Source organism: Anarrhichthys ocellatus, unplaced genomic scaffold (assembly GCF_004355925.1).
Source record: "Anarrhichthys ocellatus isolate YVR2014 unplaced genomic scaffold, GSC_Weel_1.0 scaffold83, whole genome shotgun sequence".
Classification (NCBI taxonomy): domain Eukaryota; kingdom Metazoa; phylum Chordata; class Actinopteri; order Perciformes; family Anarhichadidae; genus Anarrhichthys; species Anarrhichthys ocellatus.
This window is the reverse complement of record NW_022280113.1, coordinates 744,334-767,504: the sequence shown is the minus strand read 5'-3', so window position 1 is coordinate 767,504 and position 23,171 is coordinate 744,334. Positions and strand designations below refer to the sequence as shown.

The 23,171-nt window shown below is 40.2% G+C and overlaps 1 long non-coding RNA gene across 2 annotated transcripts in view; it reads right to left on the bottom strand.

The window, feature by feature from the left end:
• LOC116398388 (uncharacterized) overlaps positions 1–21,692 on the bottom strand; it is a 24,044-nt gene extending 2,352 nt beyond the window's left edge. The window contains exons 1-5 of one of the 2 annotated variants that reach the window (XR_004213751.1): positions 21,656–21,692; positions 5,095–5,173; positions 3,184–3,275; positions 2,978–3,062; positions 2,422–2,748 (exon numbers count right to left, since the gene is read on the bottom strand). This is a non-coding gene — a long non-coding RNA (uncharacterized LOC116398388). Of the gene's footprint in view, positions 1–2,421; positions 2,749–2,977; positions 3,063–3,183; positions 3,276–5,094; positions 5,174–5,299; positions 5,561–21,655 lie in introns of those variants that run through there. The other variant, XR_004213750.1, reaches the window with a different exon arrangement.
• Between the last annotated feature and the right edge of the window lie 1,479 nt (positions 21,693–23,171).

Below are 23,171 nucleotides of genomic sequence, written 5' to 3'. Positions count from 1 at the left end.
CCCCCCCCCCCCCCCCCCCCCATACCTCACTGATATTCATGATCAAATCTATACCAATCGCAACGGAGCAGTGGTGGGGAGCACATTCACTCAAATATTGTAGTTGTACATTGCTTTATACGAGCCACATTTAAAATAAATATGTTCATTTGACAATTATAGAAACTTTGCATATTGAGATTTTACACACGAAATGCATTATGAGTTTATGAAATAAGATGTTTATTCCAATAGGTTACACCTCAGTATAGAAAGTAGCTCAACCAGCTGCAACATTACACATTCTAATAGGCATTTTGGTAATTCATACAGATTTTTACATTTTAACAAATGTATTTATTAGCTAAGAAATCATTAAATTATGCATTCAAATGCAATACAGATTAGCCAGTATAAAGGACAGCTTTTGGGTTGCAAAGTTGTAAAATAAAATCTATTTTCCTTCAATGTGTTAATCTTCAATAAGCATAACTGACTTTGTCTTTATAGCTATTGAGCTAATTCATTCATCAGGAAAGAGCCTCTAATTGGCTGGTTCAACCACTTAATTTCAGCAAAAGAGCTGCAGACCAGAATTGATTTACACCTGGTGCCTCATTAAAAAATTGCAGTTAAAAATTGTATTAAGTCATTACTAAATGGTTCTTCAGCAATAATCCACTAAAGGAAGTACCTTATTTAAAAAAAAAAAAGAGGGTTGTGGAATTCTCCTTTTCATATATCCATTAGGTTGCAGTTGTAAATAATTAATTAATAATTTTGTAACAATTCATTTTGGTTCAGATTCTCTACAGTGGTTTCAGTTCAGAAGGAGCATAAACCATTAAGTGGCCTCCCTGATGGGGGAAACAAACCAGGAAGAGAAATGTTCTCCAACCTGACAACTCATAGGTTGTGTTTACAAACTGGTTATTATTGATCTATAAAACAGTAATATGTTACCTATTAACCAATGATAAAGTCTATAGTTGTAATTCACCAACCGCCTCTGAATTGTAGAGGAGTAGAGGTATAAAGTCAGAAAAACGATTTTTAGTTTCCGATGATTACACACTACTGAAGATATAGTTATAATATATTCCATTTTTGACAATAAATCCCCTTAAGTCCTGCACAATGCTCCTTTAAGTAAATGTACTTATTCACCTCCTACCACTGGGAGCTATGGGCCACAAGCAGCGCTATGGAGATGACATTTAATGAGTTGGTCTCCGTTTTCATTCCACATGCAGTAGAACACACATGTACACGCACGTGTGCGCACGCCAGTGACGCTACACATGGGCCTGCCAATGGTTTCATACTAGGCAATTGTATTGACCGACATGTGCCGGAAATGCACCGAGATACTCGACAATGAACCAACAAAGGCAGTGAAGAAGAAGACTACTTCTCATTTCCCTATTTTTTTTGGCCTCCTCGTCGATCCTTTGCAAAAGTCTTTTCGTCATCTGTGACATATAAAAGAGGCATGACACATTGTTGTCACATTATCCCACGTTGTGAACAAATTTAGAAAAGTAAATATATAAGTTGTCATGAACACTGTTCTGCTCATCAGACAGAGTTCATGGAATACAGCGGTGTAACTAAACAATGGACAGCTGATGCAGCTGTTCCACGCCTCATCTTTAATTGATGTTGTTTTTAACTGACGGCTTCGAGGATGTTTCACTCTGTTAATTGCCACGACTCCTCCGCTTGCTTCTCAGGTGTGAAGGGACTAAGAATTGAAGAGAGGAGGCGAGGAAATTAATCGAGTATGTGAGAAATGACAAGAGCCTATAAGCATCAATGTAACCGATGCAGGCTAACACTTTGTGTGACGCCCATAGAACGCATCATAAACATGGTTACAATGTTTTATAATCTGCAAGGGTCATAGTATATTATAACTCCCACATTATACTCTTTTTATAATGCACTAAAATGTGTTTAGAAGTAATTCTAAGTGATCATTGTTTAAGTAAAATGAAGAAAATATCATTAAATCTATACAAGAACAAATTGAACAAATTGGCAAATAATGACCGCTGGGAGTAACTTATAATCATTATAATGTGATTACAACGTATTTCAACAATGGTAATTATAATACACCATGATCATCGCAAAACCAGTCAGTCAGTCCGATGCAAGATTCAAAATATTTAATAAATCAGCTCTTCAAATGTTTTATAATGAAGGGAGTGCATTCAACACATTTGTTAGACCACGAGGACACACACAGTGCACTTTGGTGAGTAACACTGAATGTAAATACTTTTTTGTTTGTTGACTGGAGAGAAAGAAAAAAGCCACAGGGCACCTCTATGTAAAGAATGTGAATACTTATGCCACCAGTGCAATTGAGGAAGTAGCCAAAGAGAAACCATTCTTTTTGTTTTAGTTTAACGAATGGTGTTGAGACATATAACTGACCTTGTAACTCCACTCTTGTTTCTTTGTCCGGAGCTCCCTGGTTGGATTGCAGTTTGCACGTGTATTTTCCTTTCTCCTGTGGCTTCACTCTTTTCAAGATGAGGGACAGTTGTCCGTGTTTGTACTCGCAATAGAAATCTCTTAGAGAGTGTGTGTGGTTTGTGATTTGTCCCTCCATGTCCACTGAACAGACGGATTTGTCGCTCTGGAACCACTTCATGTGTTTGATTGATAGTTCCTCTGGTGGCGATGACACGTCGCAGTTCAGGGTTACCTGTTTGCCGCACTCTGCGACGATCCCGGGGCTAACACTTAGTTTCACCAACTCTGTTGATGAATACACAAATACTGTACCTGAGATGTAAAGGAAACAAACGCTTCTTGTCGCTTCAGCGTTGTAACCAACACAATCACATTGTTACACTTTACATTATTAGAACATTACACCCTGATCCTCCAACCTTTTGAAGGAAAAGGATTTACTCCCTCATCATTTTGAACAAATGTTACTTCAAATAAATGTTTCTGCACAACAAATAGTTTCACACAGGCCTACCTTGTGTTGTAAAAGTGAATGCAGGTAGAAGCCAGACAAGTGCGTGCAATAATGTGTAGTCCATTGTCGCCTCTTTGGCATTTCCCTGTAACATAGAGAACAAACAAATTCAAACAGATTTCAATGTACATTAAACACACTACAAGGATTTCTGCAGGCAGGTTGAAACTCGCGTTTGCTCTGCCGTGCTTTTGAGTGGAATTGACCTCAGGAGGGTTTGGTGCTGCTCCTCAGCTCTTCTCAGTCTCCGATCCCTTACGGTGCTCCACTGCGTGAATACCGTCCTTCAGACTTGTCCCTATAAGTGCATAAAGTTAATGATTCCAGAACTATGACCAGGAATTACAATGCGTTTTACTGCTGAGGGTGTGTGCTGGGACCCTGAACAACAAGAGGAAGTGCAAAGAAGTGTGGTGATCTGTGCTGCGTGTGTGAGAGCGAAGAGAGTGAAGCCCTATTCATGAAGAAGTGAAGGCTGCAACAAGTTGAGACTTGTATGAATGCCTTTGATGTGTTGCAGCAGAGCTCTTTTTTTTTGCTGAATCTAACATCCATGTAGATTTTCCCATGAGGTCATTATGACTATTTGATCTTGCTCAAACTCCATGGCAATAGCCACTGGGCAAAGTCTTTAATCTATTATATGTTTCAAAGGGTCTTTCTCACTCGGTTGAAGACTTTTTGGAAATTCATTAGTCATTTTATCAGAAGCAGTCATGTAATCATGGAATATTACTATAATCGTCCCCCCCACACACACACACACTGGTCAAAACATTGTTTCACAAGACACACAAATGCTGATAAACAATGACTCATGCTTCTGGCCTTCACAAGCTTTATAAATCTGTTTTAGGTTTCCTCTTCATTTATTGATTTTGGTGATTTTGGAATCAGAGTCAGTTTCTGTGTGACAGTTCAATTTTGGAAAATGGGGGGAATGTGACACAGGTGATGGGGAAGCTGTATTTTTTGTGCAAAAGTCTTGCTACATGCAGCTTTCACGTCCATACACAGATCACCTACTTATTCTAATCTGATTATCATCACCAAATACCAGAAAGAGATCAAAACAAACTCTGAAATTATCCTACTTCAGCTAGACATCACTAATGCTATATAGGGATTCTGTGTTGACACCGCTAAAACAGTTTGGCGAAACGTGGGGATACAACATATTTTTTATTGGATCAGGATATACAGTCAAAACTTTGGAAATGTAGTAAAAGGTTTTGTATTTTTTCTTTCTCTTAATTGTAAAGTGATGCCAGCATCATCCTTTAAAAACGTGTCTCTTCTAAATCCACACAACAAATTCTCGAGTCATAACACACATTGATTTGCAATGGCACTTGCAGTGCGAGTGTTAATAAGAGAGCTGATTGTCCAGTGTGTGACAGACACGAAGTAATTGGAAGTCATTTATATAATTAAGCACGAGGAGACGAGGAGCGACAGGGAGCAAGAACGGTGCCTGCCAAAGAGATCTCAGACACTTACGACAGGAGGAATCTGAGCAGTGCTCAACTGCAAAAATGAGTATTAATGTTGTGCATTAAGGTAACATATTCACGGGTTGATTTGTTAATGTCTTCCCTCTGTGTAAACATATTTACTTTGGTTCCTGGTAGTCTTTCCAATCACAAAATAATGGATAAAATGTTCTTGTCTCAAAAATGGCTTTTGTTATTTAAGGGGACATCAGTAACAAGGAACATCCCGCAGGTTGTAGTGAACCCCAAAACGTCTACGCATGAACACATACAAATCTGAATGCATCAAGATGCAGATATCCTTCACATAAATGATGGAACTCAAATTGGTAACTTGTCGTCTAATTATATTTTCCTCTCTTCAAATGGGACCAGCACCTTGGTGTCCTTGTTCAAATAGACAACAGCACTGCATGCAAAAATACTGACAAAGGATCTGAAAACTGTGTGGCACGCATGAGTGGTGTCCGCACCGGCCCACACAAAACGAAAAGCCGTTCAGCCGCAGGAGGATAGAGCATTCATCAGGAGACAAAGACACTGAATAACACCATAACAATATCATACTTTTTCTGCCTTTGGATCTTGGAGACCACAGTCATTATTACTTCCTGCTTCACGTACCTTGTTGTGGCGGAGTAGATGCAGTTATGCGCCATAGAATCAGTGTTCCGAATCCCTCCGCCAGGTTTCTCCCATTTCACTTAAAAGTGGAGAAAAGAAAATGGAATTAAAATGACTCTCGTGATCTGGTGTTATTACATTACATATGCACATATTGGATGCATGTTTTATGCATAATGTGTTGACTTCTTCCTGCCGCACATACAGTATGCCTACTTGGAGCAGCACAACAGACAGCAGTCAGTCATGCTAGTGCATCTAAACAACTTCATCAGCAGAAGCAGGTCAACTGATACACCTTTAGAAGTGGTTGACATTTAATCTACCCGACACTCTCCAGTGAGCCCGTGTCTCTTGTCTGCTGCAGCATCTGTTCACACGGAATACATTCTGAATTGCTGTGGTGTTGTCCTTTGCCCTGGCTGCAGGTTTTTATGTTTTTATGAGCCCACTGCGACACAATATCGTCAAGGTTGATGTTGCAATAGCAAATACAATATTAAATCAACAGTATGGGCCTTATCACCCTCAACACCACTGGGCTTGTTTTATTTTTCTCGAAACCTCAGCGTATTCATAACCCTCTGAACGCTCTTCATGGATGATCAATAATTTAGTTTTGTCTGACTCCTAATGCAACAAATTTACCCCATCACTGTTTCCTGTAGCTGTTAATCCTGCCATTAAACTTCTCTCAAGTCTCTTCTATTGACTGATGTCAACGTTTTCACTTTCACTGTTAGGAGTTATCAGCCATCAGATGACTATGACTCAAATGATAAATGTATTGTTACAGGCAGGGGTGTTTCTAGGATACATAGAAAGGGGGGGCTTAGCCCCAAGGGGAGTGGCATGTTTGCCAATCCTAATTCTTAAAGGGACCGCACACAATGGATGGAGAATGGACCTGACAGTGTCCTTAAGTATGATGATAGGCTATTGGATTATAATTTGAAGGGGGAGAAAACATACAAACCAGAACGCATGCACATATGTAGCATGTTAGAGTTATAAATAACTTGTCCATGTGAGAAACAATAGTTTAATTTAATGACATCACCAAAAAAAAATAAAAAATTAAATTTTTTTTAAAATCCAATAATGCCAAATTATTTGGGGGGGGCAGAAGAACATTTTAGGGGGGCTTCAGCCCCTAACGACGCCCCTGCTTACAGGAATGTTTCTCTCATCTTCTGCTGTGGTTGTTGTAGGTCTTTTGTCCCATGCAGTAATGCTCATTGCTGGATTGACCGAACAGGGAGTGGCAAAAGTGAGGTGTTGACGTCATGTTTTCCTCAATCGTTGTGCTTTTTGTGTGGGCCCCGCCTCTGACTTATATCTACTAGTGCTCCTTTTGTTGGAGTACTAGTCCCCCCTGGTATGCTGTGTTTAGCAGGGAATGGACTCAAACTCTTAGGCAGGCAGGTTCAATTAAAGTGAGTGATGAAAACTACGACTGAATTCCATTTAGCTACTTCAGTTTCAGGCCCCTGGGATTGTGCATGCTGGATCACAGTCGCACTGTCCTGACTTACTGGGAGACTTGAATTACAAGGAGCAATACAGTTAATGTTGTTAGTAACATGACGAGACAAAATGTCTGCTGAGGAAATTGCTAACTGGTAGAGTCTGATATGGGTCCACTAGGACGGTACAAGGTGCTCTTGAAGTCAATCTAGTTAAATGTGGAAATAGGAAAGTCCCTGCGCTTACTTTAGGCACAATGCCAATGATAAAATGCTTTTATTATTTTAGAGCATGTCAAAGTTTAACAGTTTAACAAGAGAACAAACTTTTAGTTAATAAATTCCAATTTATTGCCAGTACAAAGTAAACAGTGCTTTACCCTTTTGCATTACTGCGGGACATTCTAAATTAATATAAAAAAGTTTCGATCATTTAGCCTGTGTTAAAACATATGGCATCAATTTTGGCAAGGGTGTGAGTTTTTATTTTTATTTCGAAAGTTCAACATCAGGTCCTATGATAAGTCTATAATAAACTGTGTAGCCAAAATTTAGACACACCAAAAAAATTGAACTCTGTGAACGTGGAAAATAATATTAATATATAATCGTATGACATAAGGACATAAAAACAACTTTTTTTTAAAGTGAGTCACAAGAGTAGTCAGTGCACAGCAGGATAACAAAAACATTACATATTTATCTGGAGGCAAGCATTCAACCATATATATATATATATATATATATGTTTACTTGGATTAAAATCAAGCTTTTCTTTTTTGGTAATAATTGCAAATTACCTATTCAATTAAACTTCCTATGAAAATTATTCCAAAATGTATAGTAAACCCATGAAAAAAAAAAAAGGTCACGAGGATTTAAGACCAGTGGGATTCTCTAATCACTTCCTTGCTCAACAGTGTCTGACTTCTCTTGAGTGATGATGCTGCATTCCCAGATCCCAGCGAATTAACTTGATGAGTTCAATGTTGCTACACCCAATGTTTCTGTCAAACTTGTCAAAGCAGTGTACAAGTGTAGCACACAGTGACAACATAAACGATGACTCCATTCCATTAAGTGTCCCAGTAATGTCATTGGTGTGAGCATGCACCACAGCTCTGGAGCTGGCTCACTTAAATGGATTGCAGCCGTCATTAATGATACTAATTCCATTTAATGCTCAGTCTGTAATCTGTCTTTGGCTATGTGTGCACACACACACATGCAATACATAGAAAATTTTCGATTCACTATCACAGGGGAAACCATGGTGTCAAAGTCTCATGCCTCCCCCGCCCCACATGACAGCAGCGTTGCGGCTTAGTTACACAGCATGTCGGGTTTCATCCTGTACTTAATTGCTGTGGAGACCAGTTTAATCCATGACGCTGAGTTTTATCTGTCGCTTTAACATGATTTGCAGTAGGTCTGGTAAACCGCTAAAGTTGTTCAGCAACGGGTAAATAAAGTTTGACAGAAATTCTGAGCTCGGGAGAGTCCAGTTGTGTTTGAGTCGCACTCTCGACCTGTTGCTATGATTAATCAGGCAGATTGTTATGCAGTGCAGGGAAAACTTCACATATCAGAGTCCGGCAACTGGTGAAGTTGAAGCATTACATACTTTTTTTTTTTAGCGACAGACAAATTGTCACACTTTTTGTCAAACAACTTTTTTTCCTCAGTGCCTGTAAAATGTCAAAGATTCAGTGTCTGCTCAAAGAGTGATTTATGTGACCTTTCCTAATGCTTCAGTGATTGGAAACATCGGCCAATCTTCCAATTACTCTAATACAAAAGAAAATGAATTTGTGGAGCTCAGTGAATACATTATTTTTAATAGAATAAAATAACACTAAACAGAAGTTGTGCGGTTTTTAAATGACAGAAATGGAAACTTCTTTAAGATTACTGCATTACACGAGCATCATTGCATCAGAGTCTTGAAGATGCGGGTACAAGCAGCACTCCAATGTATCTCATTTCTGTTTAAGACTTTAGCTGTTAAACCCCCCAAAGCCCCACTAAAGCTCAGCCTCAACGAGATTTAAAGAATCTAAGCCGTGTTCGCACTTAACTCTGAAAGTTCTATAAGAATCTGCAAGCACAATATACTGCTGCTAGTTTCCATTTAAAATGCAACTGGCTCATTAGTAGTAACTGAACTGAAGCCTCCATGCTGGCATAAACATATTATGTTTTTAATACAGTTCGAAAAAGTTATGGACCTCAACAAATGCTGTATTTTATTCAGATACACAAAAGCCATATTTCCACTGAATTGTCAAGCAAATATTAATCGCACTTTGGAAATTGTGTGAATAAGGCCCGTTTCAATCAACTGCTTTGGAGTGAATATACTCTGCTTTGGTCAGAGATTGGTGCTAAAGGCTACACATGACTGTAATAAACAGAGTAAGAAGTAGAGGTTGTGAACCGAAAACAAAACAAGTCTGTTTGGCCATCCAACCCATCTACAGACGGATGGAGATCTTCAGCAATTTGTTTCCAATGGGCAAGTTTTGATTGTTATTTAATGTCAGATGCTATTGGCCATGTTTCATGCCGTTTCGAGACAAAAACAAACATTCACACGTCATAAGAATATATCTAGGACATGTGAGTTCAGTATCTGCTATGTCAGAATTTACTTGGCAATGGCATGTCATTACCCCTCATGCAAATCAATCAACTCTTTTTCAGCAAAAACAAAAAACACCTCAAGCGAATGAAAACATGTTTTTTGTTCAATTGGAGAAGTTTTGTTGAATTTTTCCCGTTTCCACACAGCTTTTCTAATGCGATACTTCAAAATGTGCCTAAAAATGTATGATGGAAACAGGACTTCAAATATCTGTGGTTAACAACTACTACTTTACAACCTCAGATATAGTTGGTTAACTAATACAAATAGGGAACAAAGTGTCCATTGTTGTGTTTTTGATACGGCTTACTCATTGGCCTCGTTGACATAAAGGTACACGCACAATAATAACTTGCTCAAAAAGTCCTAAAGGGTGAGCACATTCAGTGGTTTTCTGGATTTTCCTGAGCAGGAGGTGAATCACCAAAACAGACAAAGATGAATGCATTTACAATCAGCGGGCATGTTGGGAAAACCTGACTTTGTATCATAATCCAATTCTTTTGTATGTTTGAACAAACTTTCAGTTTCTTTCAAACTGTTGGAACTGGCTTGGCAACCATTGTTGTGTGCTTTGTAAAGCCCATTGAGATGCACTGTATAACTATGACGCTGGGCAAATAAACTTGACATTTTGTCCCTGGTTTACCTTTCAAGGGCAACAGCCAGGAATTACTTTAAATCCAATCCCTGCTGTTCTAGGCAGAGAGAGTGCTGAGATAACTTATTCCTCCTTCTTAGACGTTCGAAAACTTCTTATCTAGGTCAGCGGTAAAAAAAAATAGCTCTTGTTTACTAATGAACAGTGCTTTTTGTCAGCTTGCCAAAACCTGTCAAAAACGTGAAACTATTTTGTTTGTTAATACCGGAAAATAAGATTTATGAGCCCTTAATTAGGCAATAACATTTTACCATAAGTGTATGGTATGTGATATATATATATATATATATATGTCAGGTTAGTGTCTTTGGGTTTCCTCCAACTCAATTTGAGTGCATTACTTTGTCTTTCCAGTCAAACATGGAGGAATAGTTCCAATGTGTGTAGAGAGAGGAAAGCTTGCCGAGCAGGTCTATTAAACACATCCACGACTAAGCATTAATCCCCACGGTACCCTTATACCTTTCAGCCTCGCTGTGTGCCCCTCCCTTCCCAGCAACTTTGACTGCTGAATCCAGCCATCGGCGGCATGGTTGTAGTGCTTAGTGCAGCCAATAGTGGCGACTGGTGACATCCACAAAATGGCAGGATGCAATCAATGCTACCCTTCCCTCCTGCGTGGGCCGTAAGTGAGAGGGCAGCAGGGGAAGAGCAGCAAGGCCTTGAATTTTACAGAATGTGTTTTGCGAGCAAAGAAGAGAAGCAGTTGGAGTAACAAAAAAAAGAGTATAACAAGTGACTCGCCACTCAAATAAAATTGAGCCAATTTTATCACACAGTCACTGCAGCACCTCAGTGGATCTCTGCAGGGCAATGATCGGAGGTTGTAGTTTGAAGAGACAACAAACACGCGGCACTCTCATTCCTGTCACACTGAGTTCATGCAAGCTGTGAAAAAGCAGGACTGCTCTGCTTTATGTGTACTAATACAGATAAACATCGGCGATGGAACAAGTTGATCAATTACTTGATCCAGTTTGAGATCTAATACTTTCAATGTTAACATGCATCAAGGGACACATGATTTTCGCATGAACATGACTCAGTGTAGTGCATTATTTGATTTTGTATTGATTTTCTCATGAAGCATTAAATATGTTGCCAGAGTCATGCTTTTATTTGATCTGCGTTTGTCACGTTCGTAATATGAGGGAGAGTCATGAATCTGTATGCTTGAATAAGCCCAGCCTTAACTGGCTTACTGTTATTTTTATGGTAACAATGTAAATATCAGAGCAATATAAAAATGGGTGTAATGGTGCATCACTGAGATAAGCATCTGAAGTTATTTAACTTCCACATTACATTTGTATTCAAAGATAATCTGCAATGCCATTAAACGGTTACATTTGTGTCGTTCAAGACGTCACATGTAGTTATAAAAAGCTAGTAAAGTTTGTCCAGCAACCTGATCTGTGATGACACACCAATGATCAGCGCCACAGTATATTACTGCGCACGTTGTCGAGGTGTTATAGTAGAATACCAATAGATCAGACATTTGGACTTGGCTAAGCAGGAAAAGCGCAGGTTGAGTTAATAACATTAATGACGGCCACATTCCACATAGTTGAACTCACGTCAGCCTCACTGACATGAGTTGTTAGGACGCCCAGTGGAAGTGAGCACTCGTCAATGTGATTATTTACACCTGTGCTCTTACTGCTGCGACATGCAATAATGTGTGCTTTGAAAATATTGGCTGCTACTGAAACCAGTTCAGGCCGTTCATAAATTCCCTGGAAAATCCAGCACAATCGTGTGTAAATCTCGCACTAAACACACGTTTCAACCCGAGCAAACATCTGTGAGATCATTAGCAAACCTTTGAAGATGCTACCGTCTGCTGGAAAATGTGTAAACCGTTGGAGGGAGACACACCTGAGACTGTCACGGCGACAGACGCATCCTAATACGCATGTATGCTGACAATCACTCAACACTTGAACGTAAGATATTCAACGTCAACTAACTTTATGAACACTGACGGATGGATAGTGATGTCTGTAATTCCAGTTTATCCAAGAGCTTGAACTCCAGACTAAACTCTGCGGACAACCTTGCACAGACCACACAAAACCAAACGCATGATAGGACTCCCCCGCTCTCTCTCTCTCTCTCTCTCTCTCTCTCTCTCTCTCTCTCTCTCTCCCGGCGTGCCCTTGGTTTGAGCCCTTAGAGTTCTGAGGACATCTCTATCACACACGAGCATGAATCACATTTATGAGCTGATCTGGAAGTTTCGCTGCACTCATAAACACACCAACTGACCCAATCTCCACCCATAAAGAATGGCATCTCACACAGTTAATGTCTATTGGAAGGTTTTCTCGCAGGGTACAGAATGAGAGTTTGCAGGAATGAGACGAGCTGTCCTCCGGGGTTTGAGGGAAGTTTTGGACTGAACGGAAATTACACGTAGTGCTTATTTTAGGATCCTGTAAAAGTTAATAAGTCTGGTCCAGAGACTGCACTCAGTCTTGTGTAATGCAATGACACGAAGAGCAAAAAAAAATTAGTTTTTCAGTTTAGTCCAGTACGATTGAACTACCGCCTCCCACATCTTGCAATTTGGCTCGACTGTCAGCATTTTTGGGCTCATGATGTAACATCCAATGACCAAACATAATGCTTTGTCATTTGTGTGACACAGGGTTTTGCATCTGCAGACATTTAAGATGGTTGAACATAATCAGTACCAATTAGATATTTAGTTGGAAGCATGAAGTATCGAGCAGAATACTTTCAAGTACTACCTTGACTCATCAGCTTTTGTTTAAGTCTTGCACATATTGTTTTATCAAACTATATATATTAGACAGGCCGTTTAGGAACGACAATGAAGCCATTGTCTCACATGTCGTACTATGACTCATGTCATGTTTTTTTTAAATGTATTTTTCATGCAGACTATATAAGTCTAGAAAGATGAGGCAATGTCATGAAAGATTCATTGTGCCCTTGCTTTAATTCCTGACAGCCATAAATGACCTTTTCAATGAAAAAGAAGCCAAAGAAAAAACTTCAGATTGCTGACAAGTGACAGGCCAGAGAGACAATGTAGAGCAGACAGGAAAGGTTAATTGGTGATTGTTGGTAAGTTCTACAGCCCTCCGTTCTTGACGCGCCACTTTAACTTGCAATGCATCAACATTATATCTCGTCTCAGTGGGAAAATCCACAAAGCCCATCAGATAAATGGAACATTTTTCAGCTATGAATGCAGATAATTGGATCACCCTCTGGGATCGTGTGATTTTAAAGGTCATTCTGTTTAACGTGTACCAAAGGGCTCAGCATTGTTGTTGGAAATGGCCTGTCATTTTATCGATTTACAAAAAGCTACGGCTGCACTGGAGAAAAAATGCCCCTAATGTGGTTCGAGAAAGCTGCAGCTACTACGACGTGAGCATCAAGACATTAAGGAGAATTGTGCTTTGCCATCTGTGGCCTTATGATACATCAATCTCACTGTAATCTACAGGCTGTTCCAGGCTTCTAAAGAGATGCAATTGAAGACTCTTGATTGTAGTGCAGCTGCCTGCTGCAGCTGGCAGGAACAGGACTTTGAGGGATTTTAGACTGGAGAGAAAACTGTGTTTTTCACACAGAAGTCTGTTCACAGATCGGGGGGGTTCTTGTGCATAAGTAAAAAAAAAGTTGCGTAAAGCCTCGGGGCTCAAGCGGAGGCTGTAGGAATTTATTGGCTTAAGTGATGTCACTTGAGACAATTTGAAGACCACAAACTTGAAATGAAACCATCCTCAACTTATCGAATACCGACGCTTGGCGACCTTGTGCTTCAATATATGACGCTCTAGGTACCCCTCTAGTGTCAGCTTTGGACGAGTCAGTAACGGCGTGTCAGTTTCCACAAGCTCTATACATGCACAGGGTCTCATTTCCAGATTTTATGCCTCCTCGTCTCCTCACTCTCGATCCCCAGAAATCTTTCTGGGTCACAATCTTGAAGGACATCCCAAATCCTAAAACCCATCTCAAGGACTGATGATCGAGGAAACTTGCCGGAGGAGCTATGAGCGGGGAAAAACTGGTGCACCTATTGTACGGGACACGTAAACAGGCGTGACACACAGCTGTAATGATCTGGAACCATGGCTGGATCAGATGTGCCATCAAACATTCTGCCGTTCAGTTTGTGTAGCTCCTCGTAAGGCTCTGTGACCACATTTCTTAAAGATATTCACCTGGAACTTGTGATTTTATCCTGACTATAGGCTACATCCAAGTCAACTGCTATAATCCTGACATGAAGTTTACCAGTGCAAACAGCTGCGGACGTCAAATTACTATGTCAATAAAAACATCTCTTAAATTTAGCACTAATATAATATGTATTCCATGTTGTCATATAGACAGACAGGACTGTGTTTGGGTGTACATAATATATATATATATATATATATATATATATATATATACTCTCCTATACAGCCTATATTTATACATAAATAAAGGCTGTATGTGAGAGTTAAAGAAAAATGCATGACATCCGAATATTCTTGTCCCATTATGCCACATTGTAAATTGAATAAATAGTAAATATTTAAGTTGTCATGAACACTGTGATGCTCATCTGACAGAGATCATAAAATACAGCAGTATAACTAAACAATGGACAGCTGATGCAGATATGCCGCACGTCAACTTGAATTGACGTCGCTTTAAAATAACGGTCCGAGGTGAGGAAGCCTAATTTGTTAAATGCCTGTTACCTCAACTCCTCTCGTCCTCCGCCTCCTCCGCTCGCATCTCCCTACTAAGACGTGAGGCGAGGAAAGGAATCGAGGAGGCACAGAATCAGGAAATGAGAAAGACACATAGCATCTCCACGTTCACAGGGAACGCAGAGTCACCGCTCGTTTCAAAATAAACTTCCAACGTAGGTTTGCTTAATTTGTGGGTTTATTTAAGGAACAAAACGACTTTGTTATGTTTAGGAAAACATTGTGGTTTAGGTTGTAATAGGTGTGTTACATATAATAAGTATGCTTGTTAAGTGCCGTTAGTTAAGTTACAAAACTACCGGGACATAAGTAAACGTTGACTTGGATTCACACAGGACACGAACAGCGGTCTCCTGGGTAAAAGTCTGTCGTTTTTGTTTGACTTACCTATTCACCCACCTGCCTCAAGCAAATTCACGCTATTTATACTACATAACTTGCCTCTAATAATGACGTGGATGGGTTTAGCTTGGAGTTAGTTGAAAGCCTGGTATGTCTCATAGAGACCTGGAGTCTGTGAGAATTTAGATAGCATGCCAGCGTTCCAGAAGCAAACGAGGTGTGACAACATTGGCGCAACATTCCCACCTTGAACAGTGTGAGGGAGCATATGACGTCAAGTAAACAATTTTTGTATGACATCATAAAGATGTTTACATAAATCTATTTTGGCACATTTAGTAAGTTAATGAGCAGTTCAAGGTACCTTTGCTGTTATTAGCTCCATCTGCATTGCCACTGTTCTTGCAAGTGATTAATGGATTCATCAAATTCAGGCTGTTGCAATTGACCAGCTCAACTTTATTCTCTCCCGCATAATCAGATTTATCTGATCTGAGTCATAATTCTCTCTCATCTCTAAGGAAACAACCGTCTTGTTATTGTTTGTTTGGACTGTAAATGGGTGAAATACTATATTTGGCTACTCATCCCATGTTCATCGTAATCCCAGTGGTGTTGTCAGCAGCTTTGATGCCGGACAAATATTATGTTTGAGTGAGAGTTTATCACTGAGGAACCAGCTCTGAGGAGATCAGAGGCATGTTTTTGCTGAATCGGGAAGCTAATCTGGCTCAGAGCATACAGGGTAGCTGGCCTACCTTCTTAGCGAATGTAGAGCCGTGTTCAAACTTGACAACAATGTTTGCTAACGCAGAGGATTAGCCTCCTCTGTTTGCTTGCACTTTGCAGTTGCTGATGTGTTATTGCAGCATTACTGGACTTGTTTTGGCACGACTCCCGGATGAGATTCTAGCTTTTAAAGGTGTTTTATGATAGAAGTTAAATGTGGTTCGAACTGCCTTAGTGAAAAAGATGACCCCAATGTCACTAACCCTTAGGCAACCACTTCACACTGAAGGGCTTATAGACAGAGTTCTTCCACTGCCAGACATTTAAAGTGGTATATAGTCGCTTTCATTACAAAAAAAGGTAATGACTGTGGTGATAACAGTGGAAGCACTCAGAGATCTCTCTGCATTTCATCCCCTCATGAGTCATCCATGTCTGACGGAGAAATTATTCTTCATTTAATAATAAGGCTGTACAGATGTCCATTGGTGCTTACAATGCAGCTCCTTTAATTAAGCTTTACTGCCCCACCTTGAATCGGGCAAGGTGAGTCTACATCCCAGTTGCAACATAAAAAGAAGCGAAGGAGTTACCAGGAGGAGGAACGATGCAATAATTAGGGTTTAAAGCCAAGCTAGCGGCTCTGTGAGGCTGTAAAACCTGTTTTTAGCAGTGACAGTGAAGCAAATGTAATAATTGGCCTGAGGGCAGTGTCAAAATAAAGGTCTTTGACAAATTGCATCGGAGGGGTTTAATCATGTTGAAAAGAGATGTGCGTGACAGTATTACGTAGTTTGTTTTTATGAGGATGGTGTAAGGAGCAAAGTCAAAACGTGAATCACTTGAGATTTCATGTTACATTTTGTGGCTGAAATAATCTTGCCGGTATTTTGGTTGTAATGCAAAAATTAAAATCTTGATCTGATGATAACGTCGGATGAGGGAGCCGCCGATCGGCATTCACAAATCAAAATTGCACGGTAATCCCTCCAATTCTTGTCAAGACAAAAGCGATACTTGCACTGTGCAACCCAGTTACATTACTAGAACACGAGGACACCTTTACAATGCTACAATACAACTATAACACTGCAATAACCCACAGGGACGTAATACTTCATGTGCTTTCCAAGGGGAAATGGCATGTTAATGCTCTTGACACGGCCATACAGACTAAATAGGTTCTGCTCCTCAGTTCAGTGACAGCTACACTTCTAGTGTGCAAAGACCTGCACAAGCATACACACATTTCTATTAACCTTGTATTGTTAAGGCTGATGGACTGCAGTGTTTGTGTCGACCGGCAGGGTGCCATCCTTCTTCATGCTCCCTCAAAATGTCCCCTGGTATTACATTTTAGTCACAACTCTGTGCACAGCTCTTTCTTGTCGGCTGAATTCAGTTGCACTGCTTTCTGCCAAAGCAAAAGTCAGTCAAAAAGGTCCACACGCTGGTTTACAGAGGAAACGCATTCTCCTAAGAAGGTTCTGCCGGAGATTGGAACGCAAGCGGTGCATGTTAATCGATATTGAAAGCTTTCTTTCCCACATGACTCGAGTGTGCTCTATCCGCTGCATATGTTGGTCTATTCTGTACACACCTATTACATTTCTATCCATCCTGGAAGAGGGTTCCATCCCCTGTTGCTCTCTCTGCGGTTCATTTCCATTTTTTCTCCATATTGAAGGCGAAGTGTGTAAGATTTAGGAAAACCTATTAGTTGAAATGTAATATAATAGTGTATAATCACCGGAAACTAAGAATCTGTATCATAATCCTGTTATCATTAGCTTAGAATGAGCTATTTATATCTACATAGGGGTGCGGGGCCTTTTCACAGAGTCTGTCAAGGGTGTTGTGTGCTGTACACATTGTAAAGCCCCAAATTTGTGTTATTGGGCTAGATTTACTTGACTTGACAACAATTATCAAACCCTCTGCAGCCTTATAGGTGTTCTCGCCTTCCCCACGGCTGCTCAGCTTAGGCCCATCCATCTCTGAAATGACTATATTTAGACGTATGGGACTGGCCTTGCCGCCAATGGTATTCATGGGCAGTGTGTATTAGCCTTCTAGCCTCCCCTGGGCACTCGCCCACTGTGATTTAGTGCGGCTTGGACCCATCAATTTCAGCCAGGCAGTTGAAGAGAAGCGCAAGTGATTCATGCTTTTGTTTACAGGGTGCTGTGGGGACCTTAATCTGGCAGTGATAAGAGGGGGAAGAGGGTGTGTCGACAGTGAACATACATGTGTGAGGAACCTGCATACATGTGATTCCTAAAGAGTAATTAAGTGCATGAAAGACAGGATTGGAAGGGGGAAGCAGGAAGTCTCCATGTGTATATCTGGACTTTTGCAACGGTGAGAATTCACAGGGGAGGCTTCAGTAAACAGTGGAAACTACATTTGTTTTCTTTTACCTGTTGGATACGCATCTCCATCGTAAACGAAATGGTGAAAATAACACTTCTTGACAATATTTAGTCTTCAGTATACTTTGATAAGCTTAGCATTCATCAGCGAAAGCGCCTCATAAAGGTGCGAGTGTAAATATCATCCAACAGAGGACTGCTTCTAACTGAGTGCCGGTCAGATCATTAGCCTCCACCGATGTCCCTTTTAAAGGCATTATCCTTCATAAATGATAGCCCTGTCCATTTGTTAGAGTGCATAAAATGAGCCATTAGTCTGCAGATGAAAATGGCTTCTATCAACGCTCCCACACCTTCTTTGACCCTGCGACTGGCAGTCATTCCCTCGGTGGGAGAAGTTGCTAAGGAGGTGTCCTCCATTATCTTTCCATTTTAGGTCACCGACACAGAAAAACACGGAGACGAACATCAATAATATGCTCCTGCGGATTTTAAAGTGCTGAGTAGTGTCGGAGATGAGAGGGGTTTCCACCAGGGGGGCGGGTGGAAAGTGTGAAGGATGTAAATAGACATAAGGGGAAAAAATACCCTCTAAGCAGAACGCATGAAATGCTCCCTCACACAAACACAATTGCCAGACTCCATTGTTCTTAAGTGGAAAGAGAGTTGTTAAGGTTTCCAGTCGTTGTTCTCACATCAAAGAAGAGACCGTCACATCCTCAGAAGGGAATTATTTTACAAACTTGGCAAATGCCAGAGGTACATGCGCTCTTTATATTAACACTCATTCATTTCAAACCTCAAAGCATGTCTGAATGTGAATCAGGTGCTTATGCTCTCTACTGCCTTTCACATTTTCCTCTGACAGCCACAGCTGCAGGGCTGTTTTAGGAAATGCCAGAAAGTAAATATGGAGAAAACACAGGCAGGAAAGAGCATTAGGTCAGGTGACTCTTGTCCCTTTCTTTGGAAAACAGAAGAAATAGTTGACAATTGCTCATACAAGTGTTTTTTGAGTATGAAGCAATGTGACAACCTGACAAACAAATCTTTAAAGGTTCTCAAGTATTGTAGATTTTGACAAAAATTCGTTAAAATTAGTTTTAATCACATTTTAGGGATTTCTATTCTTAGATTTGTATGTCTCTTTAGTCTAGTTAAGTCAACGACGACTCAAAGTGTTGCAGTTGACAAAAAATCATTACATTTTTTGTTTACTTCTAGTCATTAGTCATTTATTTGAAATATTTCACACCTTAATCTTTTCAGCTATTTGTTAATTATTAAAATATCAGATTATATTGAACAATTCAGTCAATCTGGTCTAACCAAAACCAATCATCATCATCATCATCTTCGACAAATTATAGAGGGGTTTCTTTTGTAAATTCTGTATTTTTTAAAAGTCTTGTTTTTTCTCATCAAAGATATTTCATATCTGATATCGTCACCATGAGGTTTTAGTGACAATACCGAATTAAGAGCATACCTATTTCCTCCACACGGCTATCAACATGGAGCTGGCTTAGCCGGCGGCTAGAAGCTAAAGGTGCTAACAGTTTCAACAGTACAAACAGCAGCAACAGTGCTGACAAAGCTAACATTGTTTACATGAGGGGCAACCGGAGAGTGGGCGATAAGCAGTGTGCAAAATACCCGGTGGCAATCGGGGGATCCTGTCTCCCCCGAAAATCGTCATTTATTTCTATTTGTGAATGAATGTTTTGCAGTTTGAATAATGAAAACTGTTGGGCATTAGTAAGCTTTTAAAAGACATTTTAGTGACCATTCAAAGTGACGAATAGTTGTCTTATGAATTTAGAGATCCACGAAGTTTTGCTATTGAGGCTTTCAGTGGGGTCTGAGGTGTCAATCACCCCCATTCATCGCACACTGGCGATAAGCTCCTGCAGAAACGCAGTTGGTCGGGACTTCAACCGCCGTGCAGACCAGCGTCCATGAGCTAGCCGGTGTGGCACGCTAACACGCGCGAACATCGGTAAAAGGCGTGCACAGCCGGCCCGGCGATGTAAACAAAACTCAAAGAACAGACACAGAGGGGAGAGCGACTTCATTCTCTGCTCATGTAGACATTACTGCTGCTGCGTTAAGGCTCCGAATGTTGAATTTAATATTTGTAATGGTCCTCTGTAATAGGGAGTCAGAAGTTTTTTCTATTCAGTAATGCAGCTTTCAAGCAGCTATAGGCTAATCAACGTATTCATATAAAGATCATAAAAACACTGTGCAAAGAGGAAAGTGAATATGGGACTCAGGAACACGACTGTTTGCTTGTAAATTCACCTTATCAACTTAAATGGTGATAACAATGTGAATGTTCACAGCTTGTTTCCGCTGCCCCTCGGTGGCCGTAAAATCTGTTAATTGCTGCTTTAAAGAAATGATTCTGGCTTAAACTGTATATTTTTGACACTAATTTGATTGTGCATTACATTATGTAGAGTTAGTATTGAAAAGACTGGAGAGAGGGGGATTTCACAACACACATTTGGATTCAATACGCATGTGACTGAGAGCAACTCTTACTGGAAAGCCTTCAATGATTCGATTTATCTAGATGGCCTGCTTTATTCAGCCAATCAAACGTGAGTTTTGTGATCTCTGTCAAAAGGTAAATCATTCTTACAGGAATTAGAAATCACAATAGATCTATCGAAATGACCCTTGTGAGACTGATTACACAAGCTTGATGTTACTTTTCTCACCGTTTCGTTTGCCTGCACGTCTTTCCTACATTTCCTTTGTTTTCCTGTGGCACACAGCTGCTATCATGTTCTGTTATCTACTGTACCTTTGAATGAGGAAATATTATGTTTACATTTGAAGAGGGAGTGGAGGGAAGCGAGAATCAAAGTTCAGGTAAATGTCACATTCCAAGTTTAGAACACTGCTTCCTGTTTCCACACAAACACTTATAGGCCAAGTCACATTCCTTGTTTAAAGAATACTGACATTTTGCCAGAGAGAACCTCGGGCAGCTTTTTTTTCATGAAACCTCTCCTGTTGATTACCCTTTAGAGAAGATTGGACCAGGTTTGGACCGAGCGCTACTTTAAAATCACTCTTATATAAAGCTGGAAAGTGTGCCTTGCTGAGAAAGTCAATTTAGGACAAGTCTGCTATATTACTTTGGTTTCAATGGAGTAAAGCTCCATTGCCATTTGGGCCAAAACAAACTCATCAGAAATGTCATTTTAATCCAGTTGAGAAAGTCCTCTTTTAGGCTTCAGGGCATGATAAAAGTTTGCCAACACATGAGGAAAGCTCTTCGATTGTTGAAAGGTTTTAAACTGTGCTTGAGGCTAAACAAAACATCAAATTGCCAGTTTTACTTACTGTTTATACCAGGGGGATGTTTAAGTTATCAGATTGTGATCACTTCCTGCTGTTTAGTAGAAATTAACTCTATAATCTTCGTCCTCTGCAAGATTGCTGTTGTTGTCCCTCAGGCTGTCGCTGTATACCGGCTTTGTGGTTATACTGTACACAGCATCATAGTAAAATCTACTTATATCATTATGGTTTTATCTGCTGCTCTGACACCAGCTTGCTAATTACAGAAGCAATTTTCCTCTTACCTTGTGCCTTTTCTCCCTGATGGCTGTTGAATCATCTAATTTGCAATGCTCTCCTGGACTGTTTGTTATCTCCCACCCACTATCGCTGCTCCTCCACTTACATCTGCAACAAAGCAGTGATGGTGCGGACTGCTGAGTCACTTCCTGTAGTGAAAGCTATTGTCTCTGCGATACCTTGACTTCCTGCCTAACGTAGATTAAAGACCTCAGTTGTGTCAAACACAGTGATTTTCCTTCCTTCCTCTACATCGTATAACATTTCCCAGTGCCTTTGTATTCAGTAAAGCTCGTCACTGTCTGGGAAATTTGTTATGTTCTTTCTCATGAAAGTGAAATGCCAGATGCTATCAAGATTTCTGAGTTTTGGTATTAAGCAAACTCAAAAAGTTTGCTTTAGGGGAGACAAAGCATTGTTTTTTTATGCACTGAGATAATGTCCTGTTTAGCTTCCATAACATGTCTTCATCCAAAATACACATTTAGGTGTTTATTTGTTTATTTGGGTCCTTGTAGGACTTGTAGAGGAAGTTTCATGGTGATATCTATTAGTTCATTATTTTTTACACATCTTTAAAGGCCGTTTTCTCAACAAAAAAAATTCTCAGCCAGAAATTCCCACTTCAGTAGCACACCAAACGTTCCAGTTTCGTTGTGTGTGTGTGTGTGTGTGTGTGTGTGTGTGTGTGTGTGTGTGTGAATGCCACCCTCACACTCTCAAGGTTAACATTATTGTAAAATCATTCAGACAAAGAGAAAAAATCATTCCCTGCAGAGCCACAGTGGTCGACTGGACCGAGGGCCGGGTAGTAAAGAGAAAAGTTCGGATTTTAAATCATTTGTATAGCACGTCAACATATTCAGCATTAGAACGGATAACAGTTTCCTCACTCGACCCAAATACTAACATTCTCTTTAATGAAATGGACATGCCCGATCAGGCAGGATACAGATCAGGTAGCAAGTGACACATTCTTCTGTTCTTCCTGTGAAGCGTAAATGAGATGATAAATAATGTGATACAGTGGCATAGACTCCCGTACCTGCCGATGCCTGCATTCAGCCTTTCAGGCTCTATTGGAGGTGTGTCCAATACTGGCATTGGTATCGGAACAACTAGAATTGTCAGGCCCATTAGCGTGCTTTACCAAAAGGGTTGAGATGAAGCCACGCTCACCGTAGTTTTAATTTCCTCTCAGGCCAAAAAGATTTTTGACATTTTCCATTAGGCCTGCAACCACACCAGCAAGCTCTAGCATAATTTACTTGGCCACAATGTGCTGCTGTTATGTATGGCTGGGAATGTAATGAGGTTTTAATGGGCTTCTGTCAATAACGTTTTGCCACAATTTGTTGTACCGTGTGTTTACGAAGAGAGTTACACTAATGCTCTACAGCAGCTGCTTTGGATTTTTAGAAACGGTGTACTGCCTGATGAGTTTTACATAGTGCTTTATGCACGCTGTTTTTATACTGTTTTGAGTGGTGTCGGTGGAACCAAATGTAGACACAGACTCAG